Source organism: Papio anubis, chromosome 6 (genome assembly GCF_008728515.1).
Source record: "Papio anubis isolate 15944 chromosome 6, Panubis1.0, whole genome shotgun sequence".
In the NCBI taxonomy this organism is placed as follows: Eukaryota; Metazoa; Chordata; class Mammalia; order Primates; family Cercopithecidae; genus Papio; species Papio anubis.
In genome coordinates this window covers 102,980,949-102,999,031 of record NC_044981.1, presented here as the reverse complement: position 1 = coordinate 102,999,031, position 18,083 = coordinate 102,980,949, and the positions used below count along the sequence as shown (strand labels likewise).

General features: G+C 47.9%; 1 protein-coding gene across 15 annotated transcripts in view; it reads right to left on the bottom strand.

The window, feature by feature from the left end:
• Positions 1 to 10,888: 10,888 nt before the first annotated feature.
• LOC101015920 (sine oculis-binding protein homolog) overlaps positions 10,889 to 18,083 on the bottom strand; it is a 172,294-nt gene continuing 165,099 nt past the window's right edge. For 13 of the 15 annotated variants that reach the window (XM_003897976.3, XM_021937655.2, XM_021937653.2 and 10 more), the window contains one exon: positions 10,889 to 12,835. The gene's annotated coding sequence lies outside the window, so the exon portion shown is untranslated. Of the gene's footprint in view, positions 12,836 to 13,980; positions 16,073 to 18,083 lie in introns of those variants that run through there. The other 2 variants (XR_646291.2, XM_009205775.4) reach the window with 2 other exon arrangements.

Genomic DNA, 18,083 nt, shown 5'->3' with positions numbered 1-18,083 from the left:
GTCCCCACTAGGTTAGCTAGATACAGAGCACCAATTTACAAACCCTGAGCTAGACACAGAGTGCTGATTGGTGTATCTACAATCCCTCAGCCAGCATAAAAGCTAAGTCCCCACCAGACTCACATGTCCAGCAGGCTTTACCCAGTGGATCCGGCACCGGGCCATGGGCGGGACTGCTCGCCAGTCCCCCGCACTTCTCAGGCCCTGGGTGGTCGACCGGACCGAGCGGGGCAGAGCGGGGGGCAGGCTCTTGTCAGGGAGGCTCTGGCCGCGTGGGGCCCACCGCGCAGTGGGAGGTTCGGGCATGGTGGGCTGCAGGTCCCCAGCCCTGCCCTGCGGGGAGGCAGCTGAGGCACGGCGAGAACTCCAGCGCAGTGCCAGCGGGCTGGCACTACTGGGGGACCCCACACACCCACTGCAGTTGCTGGCCGGAGTGCTAAGCCCCTCACTGCCCTGGGCCGGTGGCGCCGGCCGGCTCTGAGTGTGGGGCCCACCAAGCCTGCGCCTGCGCCCGCCGAAACTCGTGCTGGACTGTGAGCGCAGCGCGTGCAGCCAGGTTCCCACCCGCCCGTGCATCTCCCTCCACACCTCACCGCAAGCAGAGGGGCCGGCTCTGGCCTCGGCCACCCCAGAGAGGGGCTCCCACAATGCAGTGGCGGGCTGAAGGGCTCCTCAAGCGCTGCCAGAGTGGACGCCGAGGCCGAGGAGGCGCTGAGAGTGAGGGCTGCTAGCACATTGTCACCTCTCATCAGGTACTCAGGAGGCTGAAGCAGGAGAATCACTTGAGCTCGGGAGTTTGAGGTTGCAGTGAGCTATTACTGTGCCACTGCACTTCAACCTAGGTGACAGAGTGAGAACCCCCATCTCTTTTGTTTTTTTCTTAAAGTAAAGAATAAATGGAAGGCATACCAGAAGTCCACTGCATATTTTTTATCCATATTTTTAGTGAAACTAATATATGATTTTAAAAAAACCATACGTAGTTCCTATTCCATTTTTCTGTTTGTCTAAAGGCCCAAGCTGAAGAACCCCTCGGGGAATGGTTTCAGATAGATCACCCTGACCTATGGTTAAGCTCCAGGTTGTGATGCTCAGGGTGGGAAGCCCCAGGTGAGCTGCACCATCCCCCTTCTGCTTTATGGACTGGGGTCTTCAGGAGGTCTGTCTCTGTCTTGGTGTGCAATACGTTTACATGTTCACATATTCTTATCAACCAAGGCCCAACCAGGAAAACAGCATCTCAGGCCCTTACAGCCAGGGGAGTGCAAGGAAGGGAAGGGGGGTCCACAGTGATGGAGAGCTGAGAAGCTGGGCAGGGGACAGTGAGAAAACCCTGAGGCTGAAGGAACAAACATAAGAAGACTTCATGGGAGCTGCAGTTCCTAAGAGCTTTCCAGAGGGAACCGAGGAAGGTGGCTGAGGGAGAGAGAGAGGGAGAGAAATCCCGTCTCCCATTGGCTGAATACAGCCAGGGTGAGGGCCCTGCCATGTGGAGGAGAGCAGTGAAAGTTGAGAAATGGATCTTAGAGCAAACAGGCCCAGAGCCAGCACACTTGCTATCATCTAACCTTGGAAGCAACCCCAAGAGTAGGTCTCATCATCTCCGTATCACTGAGAGAGAAACTGAGCCTTGGAGACGTTAAAGACCAACACAGTCAGCAGCACACGGCAGGAAGTAGCCGGGCTGAGAGGGAAACTTTGGTCTTCCGTCTGCACACCCACCCCGTCCATTCTTCCGTGGCCCCACAGCAGTGTGGAGGCAGGGATGGCTATTGAGCAGCATGGCACTTCCAAGTTGGTTCCACGGTAGCCGTCCGTACCCTTCTGGTCATTCCTGTGCCAGGAGCCATGGTCAGGGTGCCACATGGTGCTCTGGCATGAGAGGAGGCCATCCTGGCCAGGACTACCAGCCAGGGATGTGGACTCACAGAGGGCCTCTCCAACCTCTCTGAGCCCCCATTAAAGGCCTCTGTGAGTTCTTCAGAAGGACAGAACAATGGGCCAACACTAGGCCGTGCCAGCTGATTATTCAGCCCTCCTTCTGCTCCCTGGAAGCCCCAGCCCTGCTGGACGGGCGGCCTTCTGTGTTCCTCATGTTTGATGGCCTTGTTCCCCTCTCAGTGGGGCTGGTATTTGGTTGATCCTTCAGGCTCCCATTTGGCTCATAAAACACAAACATCTGCTGGGGTTCTGGTTGGCCTGCAGCAGACTTCAGAGTGGAGAGGGATGGAGGAAAGGTGAGGAGAGGGAAAGGAGGACTCGGGCCGCCTTTCTGGGGGAGTTAATGAGTTACTCTGTGATGTGGTGGGGTGGGAGGTGGGCTTTATCAAGCCAGAGCCCTGATCAGCTCCACAGAGGAGAAAGGAAAAGAGAAGATGGATTTTCCCGGAGTTTCTCTGGAAAGTCTGAGGGAGTCTGAGATGCTTTCCTCTACTGCCGCGCTGCCTCCAACTGTTCCATTTCTCACCAGTTGGCTATTATTTTCTAATGCATTTTGATAATTACTTTATCAATCAAGACAGGTAAACAAAAGCCTAAATATACATCTGAGTGAATGAGTTCCCAGAGCCAACCAGTCTTCAGTACTCTGATTTTTGTGACTTTTTTTTTCAGAGATGCTTGGGAAACGGTTGAAGGGCTCCATTCCTCGTTTATGGGTGGCCCAGTAGAATACACTAACCAACCTCTGCCCTGCTGGCTCGGATGTATAGGGTCAAAGGAATTCAGTTAAGGAAATGGTGTCTAAGCAAAATAAGTCCCCTTAAAAAACTCACCTAAAGCCTTTTTCTTATGAGAATGGCTCTTTGCTTTTGATTTGCTTATTAAATCAACAGATGCCTGGATCAAGAGTTGAGAAAACCTTTCACGTGGCACCTTTTAAAGAAGTAAAATGGAGAGAGTTGCATTATATCATTGCAACTGTTTAGAAAGAAAAAGTGCCAGTTACTCAATGAATAGAGCTCATATTTCAGAAGCCAAATGCTGTCTAGTTATACCCTGTGAGCACCTGGACATAAACCCAGCCCATTAACCTCATCTTTATCTCACAGAGTGGCCCAGCCCAGCCAGGCTTATTAAGAGCCTCAAGGGAGAAGCCAATGAGCATGGCATTTGAGAAGAGGCACCAGCCTCAACTTCTGCCTTCGTCCTAATCTAAGATTTTGGAATGAAAAATTCACTGGGGCACATGACCCTCCTGAGCTTCCAGGCTTTTTCACCACGTGCCACCCTACCCCCTTCTCTAGTTTTCATTTCTCAAAGTAACAGTGGTCCCTCCCAGGAGGGTCTGGGCCTTCTTTCTCCCAAAGAATGGCACAGGACTAACATATTCAGTGACTTTCCTGACAATCCATGGCAGGTACTGCAGGGTATCAGACCTGAAGGAAACCATCCAATTTATAGCTGCTCACGTAAAAGCCATCAGGAGGATCATGAAATGATTCTCCATATGGTGCCCTGAAGCTTCCAAAAACTATACGAGAAAGGGGCTTGGAAGGAATTCTTTCCCTTTTGGAGACAAGGAGGGTCGAAGCCAAGCATCTGTGGCAACCTGGAAAAGACACTCCTTTCTGACACCCACCTCCACTGCATCCCCGGGGCGGCCTTGAGGATCAGTCTGTGACAGCCCAGGTCCACAGGGTCACTGCCATTGGCCACTTAGGCTTGTCCATTAACCAAGCTTATGTTTTCTAGCATAAATGAACTCTACAGTTACATTGTGTGGAGGCTTCGGGACATGGTTTGCCAAATGGAAAAACATTTGGAGGTTGGGAAAATATCTTGCACATAAATTACTGAAGGCACAGAGAATCTAAAAGAGGGATGGAATCAGAAGCCAAGGAAAAGCCAGGAGGGAGCCAAAGAAAAACGGAGAGAGAGACAGAGACAGGGAAAGCAATGTAATGATTTCTCTTAATGACCCGCCTTCAGACCAAAGGCAAAGTTCTAAGCTGTGTTTGCATCTCATAAAAGCCATGTGCCTGAGTATTAGGAAAGATCCTTTAAATGGCCAGATCAAGCCTCCATTTTTCATCCCTTCTGAGTAGAGCTCTTCATTGATTATGTTAAGTGCCGGCCCCCAGTTAGAAACACAAAAGGCTCATTGTCTTTGACTGTGGCAAAGGCCAGTTATACACTTGTTAATTTCCTGATTTATAACACTGAAGAGATGGAACTGAGAGGGGTGCTTCCTCTCTCTCTATGTCTCTCTGTCTTACTCTCTCGCTCTCGGTGGTGGTGGTGGAAACTATTAAAACAGAGGCAGATCAGGAAGTTTGTGATAAAGAAAAGCCAGGCTCTGGTCTGACATACAATCTCTCTCTTGGCTTAAGTAAACTTGCTTCTTCAAGGCTTGCCATCAACAGAGTGCGGCTCACGTTTCACCACTAAATCTGAGTCAACAATCTCTAATCTGGACACTGGGTTCGGAATCCAGGCTCAGGTTGCACTTGGAAGCTGACAGCAGGGACAAGAGCAGAGAAAAATACGGCCTTTGTTTCTGGTTTGATCGTCCCCACCGAGCTGAGCTGAGGTCATGTGTCGTTTTCTGTCATCAACAAGATAAAAGTTTGCACCTTTCTGGCCCTGAAATATCTCTCCTGCCATTTATATTAAGGCCAAGAAGCTCTCTGGCCCAGAATCGGAGGGCCAAGTTTGTGGAGAGCTTAGATTTGGAGTCCTTTTCATCTTTCTGACATGTGATACCGTGACATAGGCAGCCCTTGCGGGGTTGCTATGCAGATATACAATTTCTGAAAAGTTACACCCGGAAAACGAAAACCCTGGGCTGGATTAGCATTTCACAAAGAACAGGGAGAAAATGTGTAGCAGTTAGGCTAAAAAGCTAAAAAAGGAGGAAAAAAAAGTGAATTAAAGTTTCATGAAAACAAACTCTTTTTTAAAGGATCAATAAGTATAAAAGTATCTTATTGCATTCCTGGCCTTCGGTCCGAGCCCTAATCCAGCCACTGTGTGCGAAGGAGATACTGTGAGGCTTGTGGTGGAGATTGAGAAGGGAGGTCTTGGTGTTGGGTGGGGTTCAGTCACGCTGGGGAGTGTGAAATTCAAGGGCTTAGGTACGGTCCTGCTGTTTTATAAAACTCTTCTTTTTTCCTTTCTACCATTGTTTTCATTGTTTTTACTTTGTACCAAGCCTTCTCTTTTGTTTAAGTAAACCTAGAAAGAAGAATAAAAACAAACACATAGTCTGAAGGTTTTGGCTAAATATGTTTCGGTCTCTACCTTCGTTTTCTTTACCAATGTCAAAGGCATGCCTTTGTGTGTGAGTGAGCCTTCCAGAGCTCACTCACTCACAACCTAGCCTTTCCTAAAAAGTGTTTTTTTCAAGTATTTCCAACACCAGAAATTATTTTACATGAAACATTAAAATGGAATGCGATTGTTTGCATGAGACGTAGGAGACTGGAAATAATGAGAGGTTTTTCCTGTTATCCCTGAGACCTAGTGACTTCCAGCTGAGACCCTTACATGCCGTCGTGTGAGCCAGCCGTGTCCACACAGCTGGAGAGGCAGTGACCCCTTGCCTGCTGCTCAGGACACCAGTACACTCCAACAGTTTTAACTGCAGAAGGTCTGGAGGGAAGCCCGGAGCAGGAAATAGGAAAGGGGGTTTTGAAGGACACAGAGGACATGGAGAAGATTCAAGGAACTCAACTGATACTGCTCCAACAGTGGATGAGAGGCACAGCAGCCAGGGAGCTAGACACCAAACAACTCCGCCTGTCCATGCAGAGGGCAAAGATGCCTTACCCTGGCCCTTGCTTTCAGGAGCTCCAGGGCTGCTTAGAGGAAAGCAGAGGAGGGGAAATAAGAACAGTAAGTAAAGGGCCACAGAGTGGATCTCCTTGAGCATTCTTATTAGATTCAGAAGCAGCAATGTTTACACAGAGTTCTCATAGAGGATGGGAATTTATGGGAAGTTTGTTAGGTAAAAAGGAGATGGGCAATTGACTTTTTCTGTAACTCAAGAGATGAGAATCACTGTTACATTCCTCTATGTCACTTCCAAGGTTGATGCTCTCCAAGATGAACTGACACGTGTGAAAGTGAAATGAGGTATTCCATAAACTGCCTCTGTTCTCATGTACACAGCATGCAGACATGCATCCATCCACAAGAGAAAGGCCCAAATGGGAGTGTGCAGTGAAATGCGGGCTCTGAGCTCACACTCCCCACGTATAGTTCCAGGCTGTGCCACAACTGTGTGCTCAGTTTCCTCATCAGTAAAATGGGAATACTAGTACTGACCTCACAGGTTGTTGTGAGGTATAAATGAAGTAATTCAACTAAACGACATTTAGCAGTCCTTGAAGAAATGTACATTACAATTAACAGTGGTGTCTATTCCTTCTTGTAGGAGTTCACTGTCTGTTGATTTGGCCCAAATCTGCACGTGAGGAACAGCTGAGGAAGGAGAGCATCATCTGTTGCCTGAGGTCTGTAGCAAGATGGAATGGCATCATCAGACATGCATCACTCTGGCTGATTGAGATCCAAACTGAGTTATGAGCTGAGTTGATGCTGGTATTTCTGCATCCATCAAGAGCACAGACTGCCCTTGGGGGCAGTGGGTTCAAATCTGGGCTCTATCACGTCCTAGCTGAGTGGCTGAGCAGACCACTGAACCTTCCTGGATTGTATTTTCCTCATCCAGAAATGAGGATCACAGTGCCTGTAGCACGTGGTTTTGTGAGATCTGCCTGAGAGAGTCTGGGTGAATGTTGTGGGGCCTGACACATGGAGTTTCTCAGCATGTCTGTCGTTTCATCCAGTCTTTCAGCTGGTCAACTGGGGATCCGAGGCATAGCCCAACAGTGACCATGGGGCTTGGATTCCGTTCCCTGCACCCTATGCAAAGTGACCCCACATGGGTCACAGTCGGTGTGGCCCCGGCAGCTCTACTGGTGCTCCTGTTCACCGTCCCATCTAAGCAAGTGCGAGGCAGGGGGAGCCTGGTGTGCAGTTCAAAAAATCGGAACAATGGGAAGTGGAAAAAGCCCCTGGCTCGCTTGCCCTCTGCTCCCTGCCCCAGGAAATTTAACACATATGCCAAAGTGTCCTCGCTCCTTCCCTTCTCTGAGCTATGACACAGGCCCCCAGCCCCTCTCCTTCAAATGTTACCTACAGATACCTTGACAGTCCTGTTTTAGATCTTGTCCAAAACCAGGTGTCAGGAGAAGTAGCAGTCATTTTTTTTTTCTACAAACCTAATATGATCGTCAAAGATGTCTTGATCTCATTTAGTTGGTTTAGGCACCAACTAAACAATCTGAACTCTGCCCTATGGCCTCAACTGCCAAGCGCCTCAGGCCGTAGCGAGGCAGCTCAGCCCTGGAGCCCACTATTGGGTCCTGCCTCTTACTATTTGTAACACCTTGGACAGAAAAACCCTTTGTCTTCATGCCTCAGTTTCTTTGGCTGTGAGATGGGGATGATGATACTATCAGTCCCTCACTGGGCTGATGTGAGAAGTACATGAGTGACTGTCAGGAAAGCCCTTAGCACAGGGCCCTGCACAGAATAAGCACCTAATGGCTGGGAGCCACCTCTCAGCCAAAGTCCCTCTTCACTAGAAGAATGATATACACAGGTGGCAACTGTTCTTCCTACCCATAGTTGAGAGATAGAAGAAGAGGCATTTTCTGGGTACTGAAGACTATCTTTCCATCTATAAATGTGTTCAAGGGTCAAGGAATTATCTCATCTGGAAGGCACTCTTGGCAAAACGCGTAACAGTTGCATGACCTGGAATCAGCATTCAGCACAAATGCGAGGGCATTGGCTGAGTCTTATCCCATTTGTGTTGCTCCCAGCACTTAGCCCTGGCCTTGCATTCAGAAGCCCAAAGTGTGCTGGCTCACTGGGTGCCTCGGGAGTAGCACTGGCACCTCCCTCAAGGACTAGAAACACAAAATGAAACTCGGGAGTCTTTCTGTGTTTGCTGCACAACTGCTCTGATTTCCAGGGTCTTATTGTCTTCTTCTGTCATTAGGCTAGTAGCATAAATTTGGTTCAACTCAGCCAACACTTTCAGTTCCAAGGGCAGTGAGTAGCTCTTCAAAGATGCAAAGTGAAGAGGGCCACGGTGCATCCCTCCAATGAGCCTGGCAATGTGGGAAGACTGTTCAGCACAGTGCCAGAAGTGGCCTCTGTCCATTTAAACATGGGTGATGGAAGCCCAAGGGAGAAGCAATTAATTGCCCCTCAGGGATTCAAGTTTGGCTTCATGGAGGGGTGGCATGTAAACTGATCCTTGAAGGAGATGGCTTATTAGTTTTTAAAATAAATAATGACAATGAGGACTTTCCAGGGGCTGTGCATGAGCTCAGGAGATGAGAGGCAAATAAGGCACAATTCTCATCCTCAAGGACTTTGCAGACTGGTAAAGCGCACAGACAGATGAGCGGCTGGAAAAGCTGAGTATGATCTGCACCAGGGGAGAGGTCAGCACAGAGGGAGTGCCTGCCCCAACAGGGGAGGGGAGGAGCTGGTCCATGCAGCTTCCTGGGCAAGACCTCATCTGAGCAGTTGGGCTGCAGAAATTGCCCAAGGAAGAGGAAGGACAGACATCCCATGTGCAAAGGCACAGGAGGGAGAGAGAGTAGGGGCATCAGGAACCAGCTCCTAATCCTAGGCAGGTGGCATGTGGGCAAGGCTGGTGACAAGGGAGTGGGAGTGGACTGGGCTGGGAGGCAGCAAAGGCCAGAGCTGGCAGGGGGGGAGGCTTTGCGTGTTATACCCTGCCCTTGACTTTGACTTAGTAGGCTACAGGAATCACTGAAAGCTGCAAGGAGGTATTACATGTATCAGGGAGGGTCCCTATTGAAGCTATTAAAGGAGGCTAAGCATCTGGCCCTTGGGGTACACGGGGTGGCTGAGGAGGGAAAGGAGTTCGCCAGAGTCTTGAGTGCCTGTGCACCTGCGCCTCAGTCAGGCTTTTGGTTGTGCCATCTGGGTGGCATGGCCTGGCACTTATAGGTCTACTTGTGGTTCAAGCTGCCCATCCCTTATCAGGGGAGCACCTACCTGCAAGGGGAGGGCAGCTTTGCAAAGTTATGAATCCAGGCTCCAAACACGTGATTACATAAACCCTGGAAAACACTGAGAGAGCATCCTAGTGAGACCAAGAAGTGGTCCATCTTTTCCACAGCCCTGTCTTCCCATCAAGTATAAACCACTAGGGCAGGGACTGTGAGTTTTCTTCCTCTCTGGCCTCCCCTCAGCATCAGGCATAGGGCTTTGTGTTCCATGGGGGAATGATAACCACCAAGGAAAATCCTGCCTGACTTACTTTTCAGAAAGCAGAATGTCCTCTGCAAGTCCCCACATCCAGTAAAGGCGAGGTGTGCACTCACCATTAACACACAATCTTCTGGCTTGGTTTAAAATGAGGACCACTTTTGAATAAAACTGAATCACTGCCACACATTTACAGAAAGTCAAAGACTCTTCATGAAGATGTCAACAGTTTTTCTCCACACTGGAGGTAGGGGCGGGGTACTGGCATCAAGCCTCCAGGCTTGAATCCCATTCGGCAACTCACTAGCCCTGTGACCTTGGGTGATTACTAAACTGCTGAGCTCCTGCTTCTTCGTATGTAATAAAGGGAAAATAAAGGCCCTTCCCATAAAGAAGATTATTGTGAAGATTAAATGAGACTAATATGCAAACACTCAACATGTACTCACGCTTACATACATTATTGTTTCTATTTATCTTTATATATGGTTTTGATATCCCAAGAGAATTGTGCATTCAGACAGCAGTAAGATCATGAGAAGGAAGAGGAGGAAAAGGGGTGCTGATGGCTTATGAGATGCCACAGAATCTCTCTATGCTGGAACAAAGGTACCTTTTGTTTCCAAAAGGGTCAAAATGTTTGCTTGACAATCTTGGACTACAGACAAAAGCAAAATCAATATCCTGGATGACTGTCTCCATGGCCAAGTCCAGATGAATAATGCTATCAGGACAACCACAGCCAGGTGCCTCGGCCACTGGCACGGCCTTGGCGGGGCTTGCCTCGGCAGAGTTCAGACGGAGTCACCGCCATAAATATAACCCTGCACCAAGAAGCCTCCAAGATTCTCTCGGGCTCCAAGGGAGAAGGAAATCAGGTCTCCGGAATCCACAGGATGGTCTCTTTGAGGGAACTGCTCATGGTGCCTCAGATGTTAATGAGCATTCATTTTTTGAGAAGAGAAATCAACTAAGTGTGGTACTCTGAACAGGTCGAGTTGCTTTTCTAGGCTTCTGTTTTTTCATATGTAGAACAAGAGAACTGAACTAGATTTACAATGACTAGCACTAGATATTAGCATACTTTCCACCTTAGGAACTTTCTGATATTTAACTCAGGTACCAAAGAGCCAAACGGACCCACCCCATTCACATAAGGCTGAAATAAAAGTCTCTAGTCAGTGGGATGAGATGGTGTGTGAATGTGAGTGGAACCCGTGGAGCATGTTTGCCTCCATTTGATGGTGCTTCTTGAACCTTAGGCCTGAACTCTTGGAGCCAAAAAAGATCAGGACTTGAAAAACACTTGGAAGGGACACCACACCTGGGTCTACAGGCCTAAGCACTCACTTCCCACACACTGTGTGCCGTCAGTGATGGGCATGGTTGGGAAGCAGGCCGTGGAACGGATGGAGTGGGCTCTTGTCTGCAGACAAGCGTGGTCTAGCAGGTCAGGAACAGACAGTGCTATCCCTGTAGCTTACCATCTTTTAACACTCCTTAGTTCTATTTTTTAAAATGTTTCCCAGGGGGAGAAAAATGAACACCTCTGTAACAAAAATAAAATAAAATAAAATAAAATAACAACAGTAGTCATAATAATGAGAAAAGCCAAATAAGCACATGTAAGTGCGTTTTTTTCCTTCGAGATTTATTTTTTGTTTGATGAATCTGACACCAGTCAGGGAGAGGAGAATGTTGTGACCCAGCAGAAAAATACGGCCCCAGAGGAGGGGCGGCTTCTTCCTGCCTGGGTGGGTTTGGTGCTGGGGTTTATTTGTTATTATTTTTTAATTTGTTGCTGGAAGTTTTTCTTTTGTTTACTTTTATAAATCTCTCCCCAGGCTTGCGAGCTTCCCCTCCCTCCCACCTCCCCTTCCCCTGCCCCCAAATTTCATTTTTAAAAAGCGAGCTTGCTCGCCAGGTGTGTCCCCCAAGCTCTCACAGCTCTAATAAATAAGGAGCACCTGTAAAACAGTAGCTTGACTTGTGAAGTGACTCTGTACAAAGGAGAATCTAGAAATACAGTATGTACACCGCATCCTCGGGCCGTGGCGCTTCAAGGCTGGTGCCACACCGTCCTGGCCCTGCCCACCCGCGACTCGCCACCCCTCCTGTTGAGGCTCCACGGCCTTGTGGGGCAGGGGAACCTGGACCCCTCCAGAGGGAACAACTGCTTTATTTGAGTTAGTAAACAGATACACTGAATCACAAGGTGATTTGATTTTTTTTTTTTTTTTTTTAGTTTTCTTCCTTTTTTGATTTTTTTCTTAATTTTTTCTCTTCTTTTCTTTTTTTTTCTTTTTTTTTTTTTCTGTACTCATCAGAATGGGATACTCCACAACTGTCTCACCAACTCAGTGCCAGTACACATGCTCTAGAGGACTTCTGGACTCGCAGCTACAACTGTACAAGTGCACACAAGTGAATCTACCCTGTTATCCTCCACCCACTGATTGAGGATTGAATTGCACATTTCTCTTAACCATGACAGGAGAAAGCAAACAGTGAAACAGAATCATGGGTGATCTTTCTCACTTTCCCTCTTGTTTTCATTGGTTTGTCCATACCATTCTAATTATCATGAAAGGGCTCTGCGTATAGAGAGATTGTCTCACTGACTTCCTGGATCACCAAAAACCATCAGGGTTGAAATTTCATCCGAGTCTTTCCTGACGCCCAGCAAATATTCCCCCTCGGATTATTTTACACCTTGAGGGCATTTTGGTCTTCAGTTCAACACTCTTGCTCTGTTCCCAAATGGGGCGCTATTTAGGGGAATTTAAAGAGAAAGCTGAGAAGAATAAACATTTACCGAGTTCTCTTGGCATTCAGTCTCTGAAAAACCACAGTATAAACTATTCATGCTGCTTCTTACATCTGTCAAATCGAAAATTAAAAGCCATAAAAGTGTAACACTGAAAATATGGCATCAAAAAGGATAAAGGTGGCCTTTGTAAAAATAACAAGAAAAGTATATTAGCCAATAAAATATTCTAACTCTTCATTTAAAAGTGCATCCTGGGCAGGACAGAGATGACTCTGAAGCGTTGGGCCTCCAGGACCACCCCTCTCCGCCATCAAAACGTGAACAGTATAGGTCCAAAACCATACAATGCAAATCACAATTCTTAGTGTAGCAGCAAAACCACAGCAGTTTTTAAAAAGATTAAAAAAAGATTTTTTGTGTTCCAATCCATATCATCTTCCAGCCTCAGCCGCTGAGCCTTGAAGACGGGGCGGGGAGAATACCTACATTGGTCCTTGTGGCTTGTTGGTATTTCATTTTTTTTAAAAGCCAGGGGTGAAATCCCTAAGTTCCTCTGGGGAGAAGCAGAGATGGTGGCAGCAGGAAGGCTGGGCCTGCTTGGTGGGTCCAAGACGCGCGGGCTTCTCTGGGCTAGAGGCCATCGAGGGAGGGCTGCTTCCTCTGAGATGCTTAATGACAGGAAGCGGCTTTATTTGCTTGAGTTTTAGCCAGAGGGGGTGGTGAGCTGACCAGCTGGTGTCATTGGATGGCGTGACATGGTTTGCTCTGCGCCCTCTCTCCATGAGCGTACCCTGTGAGTGAGCATTCCTGGAAAAAGAGCAGAAGGGGCTGTCAGAATCCACTGGACCGATCCCCCTCCCTCCACCCAGTTGGGGAGAACCCAGGCATGAGTCAGACAGCACCGCACTCTCCAGCCGCCAGGGCAGACCTAGGATGAGCCCCAGAACCGCTGCAGCACAGCGTGATTTCAACAGGAGTTTCATTCACGGTCTGCTCAGGTCAGCCCTGCCAGCTTTGTGTGAGGAAATGAAACTCAAGTCGCTTTTTGGAATACCATAATGAGCAGGGTGTACCACGCCCTCATCCAAAGACCACAGCATCCTTTGCAACCCAGCAACCCTTCCCCCTCCACATGACTGCATGCTTAACCAGCAGGAGGCTTTTTTTGTCTTTACTTTTCTTTTTTTTTTTTTTTTTTTTTTTTGAGACAGGGTCTCGCTCTGTCGTCCAAGCTGGAGTGCAGTGGCACAACTGGCTCACTGCAATCTCTGCCTCCCAGTTTCAAGGGATTCTCCTGCCTCAGCCTCCCAAGTAGCTGGGATTACAGGTGTGCACCACCATGTCCAGCTAATTTTTGTATTTTTAGTAGAGAACAGGATTTCACCATGTTGGCCAGGCCTCGTCTTGAACTCCCAGCCTCAAGTGATCCACCCACCTTGGGCTCCCAAAGTGCTGGGATTACAGGCGTGAACCACTGTGCCCAGCCCCAGCAGGAGGTCTTTTGAGTCACCCAAGGTCACTCCAAAGCCAGGTAAGGTCACGGGGGACCCTGGAGCTCCAGACCTCACTCCTGTAACCCTATGTCTCAGCTCTGGTATTTGCTGAAAAGAGGGCCAACAGATTCACTTTTTGGCAAGTGGAAAATTACCATGGACACATATACCTATCTTCAGAAGTTTCCCACAAAGGCAACTAAGCTGGAAGAAATGCCTGCTTTTCTCCGTGTGTGGGTCTTGCCTGTAAAAGGTGAGCCATTCACATGTCTTCACGTCCAAAACAAACAGTAGCACTGGACTGGAAGAAAATAAACCAACCAAGAGCCTTGGGGTCCCAGGGCAGAGGCTCTGAACAGGATTTTCCACCAGGAAAGTTAGTTTCTGGGGAAGGCTCATCCCAACATTCACCAAGACATGAGGCTCTGCCTCTTTATCCCTGCAGGCTTCTTTCATTTGCTGCCAGTCGCTTGGTTTGAAATACAGCTTCCTGAGGCCACTCAGTCATTCCCGGGAGCAGCCACTTAGAAGTCTGCCAACTGCACGGTAAAGCCCCAGAGGTCAGGGGCTTGTCTGTTTTGCTCGTGTCTCTACACCCAACTCCTAGCTCAGAGTCTGGCCCGCTGTGGGCGCGCGACACACTTTGATCACGTGAGTGGGTCAGGCGGCTCTCTTCTGCCATGCCCCAAAACAGCACCTTTTCTTCCTGCCAATAAATGAGGCCGTCAGAAATGTGAATGGGTAAAATTTGGCTAAGGTGAGGTGGTGACAGAGGACTTGTAAACGTCTTTACAACTGTTGAGATTATTCTTAGAACAACGAACAAATAACTCCAGAGAGGTGATAGAATGTAGGACTTGAAGGGACCCCAGAGATAATACAGTACCATTTCCTCATTTTATAGTGAAGAAATGGAGCCACAAAGCGACCTGGAAGCTTGCTTGGAGTGTTTGCAACATGAATTTAGCAAGAGCAAGAGGAGGTCAAATGCCCATTGGGAGGACTAAGTGGAAGCTTGTGCTTTGAACCCTGCTATCCAAATCCTGGTGTTAATGGCAACAATAATCAGCAGCAGCCAAACACAAGGTTTGAAAGTTTCACTGTGCACGACAGGAAATGCCTGAGTTCCCCCAATCACATTAAATCACCAGATCTGTGTGTACTTAATATGTATATTAAATAACCAAAGTGAAAATGCAAAACACCACAAATATGTAATGGGGGTGGAATTACAAGGCCATGGAAACCTTTTCATTTGGCACGGTCAGATTTGGAAATGTGGATATTTATCTCTGAATAAAGAGTTCACATTTGACTGTCTTTCTTTCTCTCTGTCTCTCTCTCTTTCTTTCTTTCAAATAAGTGACAATGGAGAGAAGGGATACAAAAACAAAAGCACCAAGATCCACCATCAAATGTGAGGCCACAAAAAACTGAGGAGCTGCAGAGATGACAAGTGGATCCAAAGACACCGGGGTCACTTCTTCTGGGGACAGTTCTTTTGCATTTAGCAAGCACAGCCTGGAAGTTGCTGTGGAGGGAGGGAAGCCATCCCCACCTCTGGGCCTGGAACCAAGAGTGACTGAATCTTGTAGTTAGAGGGGGCCTCCAAATTCTTTCTTTAAAAGGGAGAAGGGAGAGTGTTTAACATTTTCCTCCAGTAACTGGGAAACACCACCATTTTGAATTGCTTACTTAAGAATGCTGCAACTGCTTTTTTTAATAATGTAGTTTTTTTCTTTAATGCATCCACTATTTTAAAAAAGGAATATTTCTCCAGTAAGTTTCTTTATATTTAAATCACCTTTGGACAAAGACCAAACATGGACAGCATCAGCCTACTTAAAGAAAATTTCCAGGCTTTCACAAGAGACTCGGGAAAACGGGATTTATAATAAGAGCCATTCTGGAACCTTAACTACAGCATTTGCCATCCCAAACACTATAATAATCATTATTATTCTCTGGTATCTATTATTGTCTGGTAAATAATATGTGTTTTCCCCCAAAGTTCTAAAGGGTGCAGCTGCACCACACTCTATTTTTCGCAGCCCTAGTCCTGCTGCTCTGAAAAGCTTGCTCACATGAAGCTTATTTTAAGAGAATGGTAAAGTAGACAATTTGTACTGTTTCCTTCCCTCTCACCACATACTTGCCATGTCTGGGACACCTACAAAGGCCAGATGGTGGCAGTACAAGTCCCTCTCTGCTGATAACATTTGAGGAGGGGGTAGTATTGAAGGCATCCTCATTTGTCCTTCTGGCTCTGGCTGGTTCAGGGCAGCCCCCTTGTTGGTGACACAGGAAAAGACTCTTGAATCGACGAAAACGAAGAGCCAAGCTGGGCTTCACTTTTCTGATATGTATTGGTATGCAAGGTATGAAATCTAACAGAGTGGGGAGGAAACAAGCTTGGGATTTTTAGAAAGTGATCATGGCAGGAAGTTCCAGAGTCTGGAGCTGGTTCGATTTTGCCCTTGTCAAGCAGAAGATCTTACCAAAAAACTGTCCTCCATGTCTAAATGTCTTCATCTGTGCAAAGGGGAAATTTCTACAGTAAGTGAAACAGAGACCCAAGTTAGAGTCCAAATGCCTTTGACTGGCTGTGTGACCTCGGACCTGTTCCTCAGCCACCCTCCCTCAGAGCCCTGATTCCTTCTCCATGTTCCTCAGCCACCCTCCTTCAGAGCCTCCATTCCTCCTCCATGTTCCTCAGCCACGCTCCCTCAGAGCCTTGATTTCTCCTCCATGTTCCTTAGTCACCCTCCCCCAGAGCCTCGATTCTTCTACCATGTTCCTCAGCCACCCTCCCCCAGTGCCTTGATTCTTCTATGTTCCTCAGCCACCCTCCCTCAGAGCCTCGATTTCTCATCCATGTTCCTCAGGCAACCTCCCCAAGAGCCTCGATTCTTCTTTTTTTTTTTTTTTTGAGATGATGGGAGTCTGGCTCTGTCACCCAGGCTGGAGTGCAGTGGCGGATCTCAGCTCACTGCAAGCTCCGCCTCGGGTTTCGCCATTCTCCTGCCTCAGCCTCCCGGTAGCTGGGACTGCAGGCGCCCGCCACCTGCAGCCGGCTAAGTTTTTTGTATTTTTTTAGTAGAAGTGGGTTCACTGTATTTAGCCAGGATGGTCACCGATCTCCTGACCTGCATTGATCCATGCGTCCTGCCGGCCTCCCAAAGTGCTGGGATTACAGAGCCTCGATTCTTCTATGTTCCTCAGCCACCCTCCCTCAGAGCCTCGATTCCTCCTCCAAGTTCCTTAGTCACCCTCCCCCAGAGCCTTGATTCTTCTATGTTCCTCAGCCACCCTCCCTCAGAGCCTCGATTTCTCATCCATGTTCCTCAGGCAAGCTCCCCTAGAGCCTCGATTCTTCTATGTTCCTCAGCCACCCTCCCTCAGAGCCTTGATTCTTCTACTATGTTCCTCAGCCACCCTCCCTCAGAGCCCTGATTCCTTCTCCACGGTCTTCAGCCACCCTCCCTCAGAGCCTTGATTCCTCCTCCATGTTCCTCAGCCACCCTCCCCCAGAGCCTCAATTCCTCCTTCATGTTCCTCAGCCACCCTCCCCTAGAGCCTTTATTCTTCTATTGTGTTCCTCAGCCACCCTCCCTCAGAGCCCTGATTCCTCCTCCATGTTCCTCAACCACACTCCCTCAGAGCCTCAATTCCTCCTCCATGTTCCTCAGCCACCCTCACCCAGAGCCTCGATTCTTCTTCCTCTGTGCAGTGGGGGGGCCTGGGTGAGCTTTAGTATTAAGTCTTCCATTTCTCACATGCTGAGATTGTGGAATCTTTCAACAAAAGCCAGTATCAAATATGTAGAATTATAAACTTGAAAAACTGGATTTTAATCTGTTACCAGTATATAAGGAAGCCCATGAACTTCGGACCCTGAACTCCAAAATTTCAGAAAGAGTCTCCTTCTCTCAGCACACACACACACACACACACACACACACACACACACACCCCTCCCTATGGCAGAGGTTTGTGGAATACCCCTTAAAGCAGGGGATTCTGGGGAAGTGGCCATACTTGTGCCTCACACTTGGGTTTTCCTCTGAATTGGGCATTTGTCTGAAGGCAGGATAATCCACCCCTGCTACATGGAGCATCAGACACACACAATTGTACAAATAAGCCCATTTCTTATGCCATATATGTATCATACATGTACTATGGATGTACCATACATACACGCTAGCACCACAAGGCATGGTCTCCATCGGGCATGTATGACCAGCTATCTTCAGAATTCCAGGTCTGCTTGCCCCTTTTGGCCAGAGGAATGAAATATTTCTCTTCATGAATTGTAACTGCGCACCAAATGCATTGAGAGACTCTCTGTCCACCTGGTGAGTCACTCTTCTGTTTCATCAGGGAAGCATGGCCAAGAATGTGATCTAGATACTCATCTTCCTTTATAACACAAAATTTTCCAGAGAATTATAGAGAGCAAAACTGTGCCTAAATACATTCTCTCAATGTTGATACTGTCAAAATATGGCCACTCTCACCTTTACTTCTTTGACCTTTATAGCCTAAGACTTACACTTGCA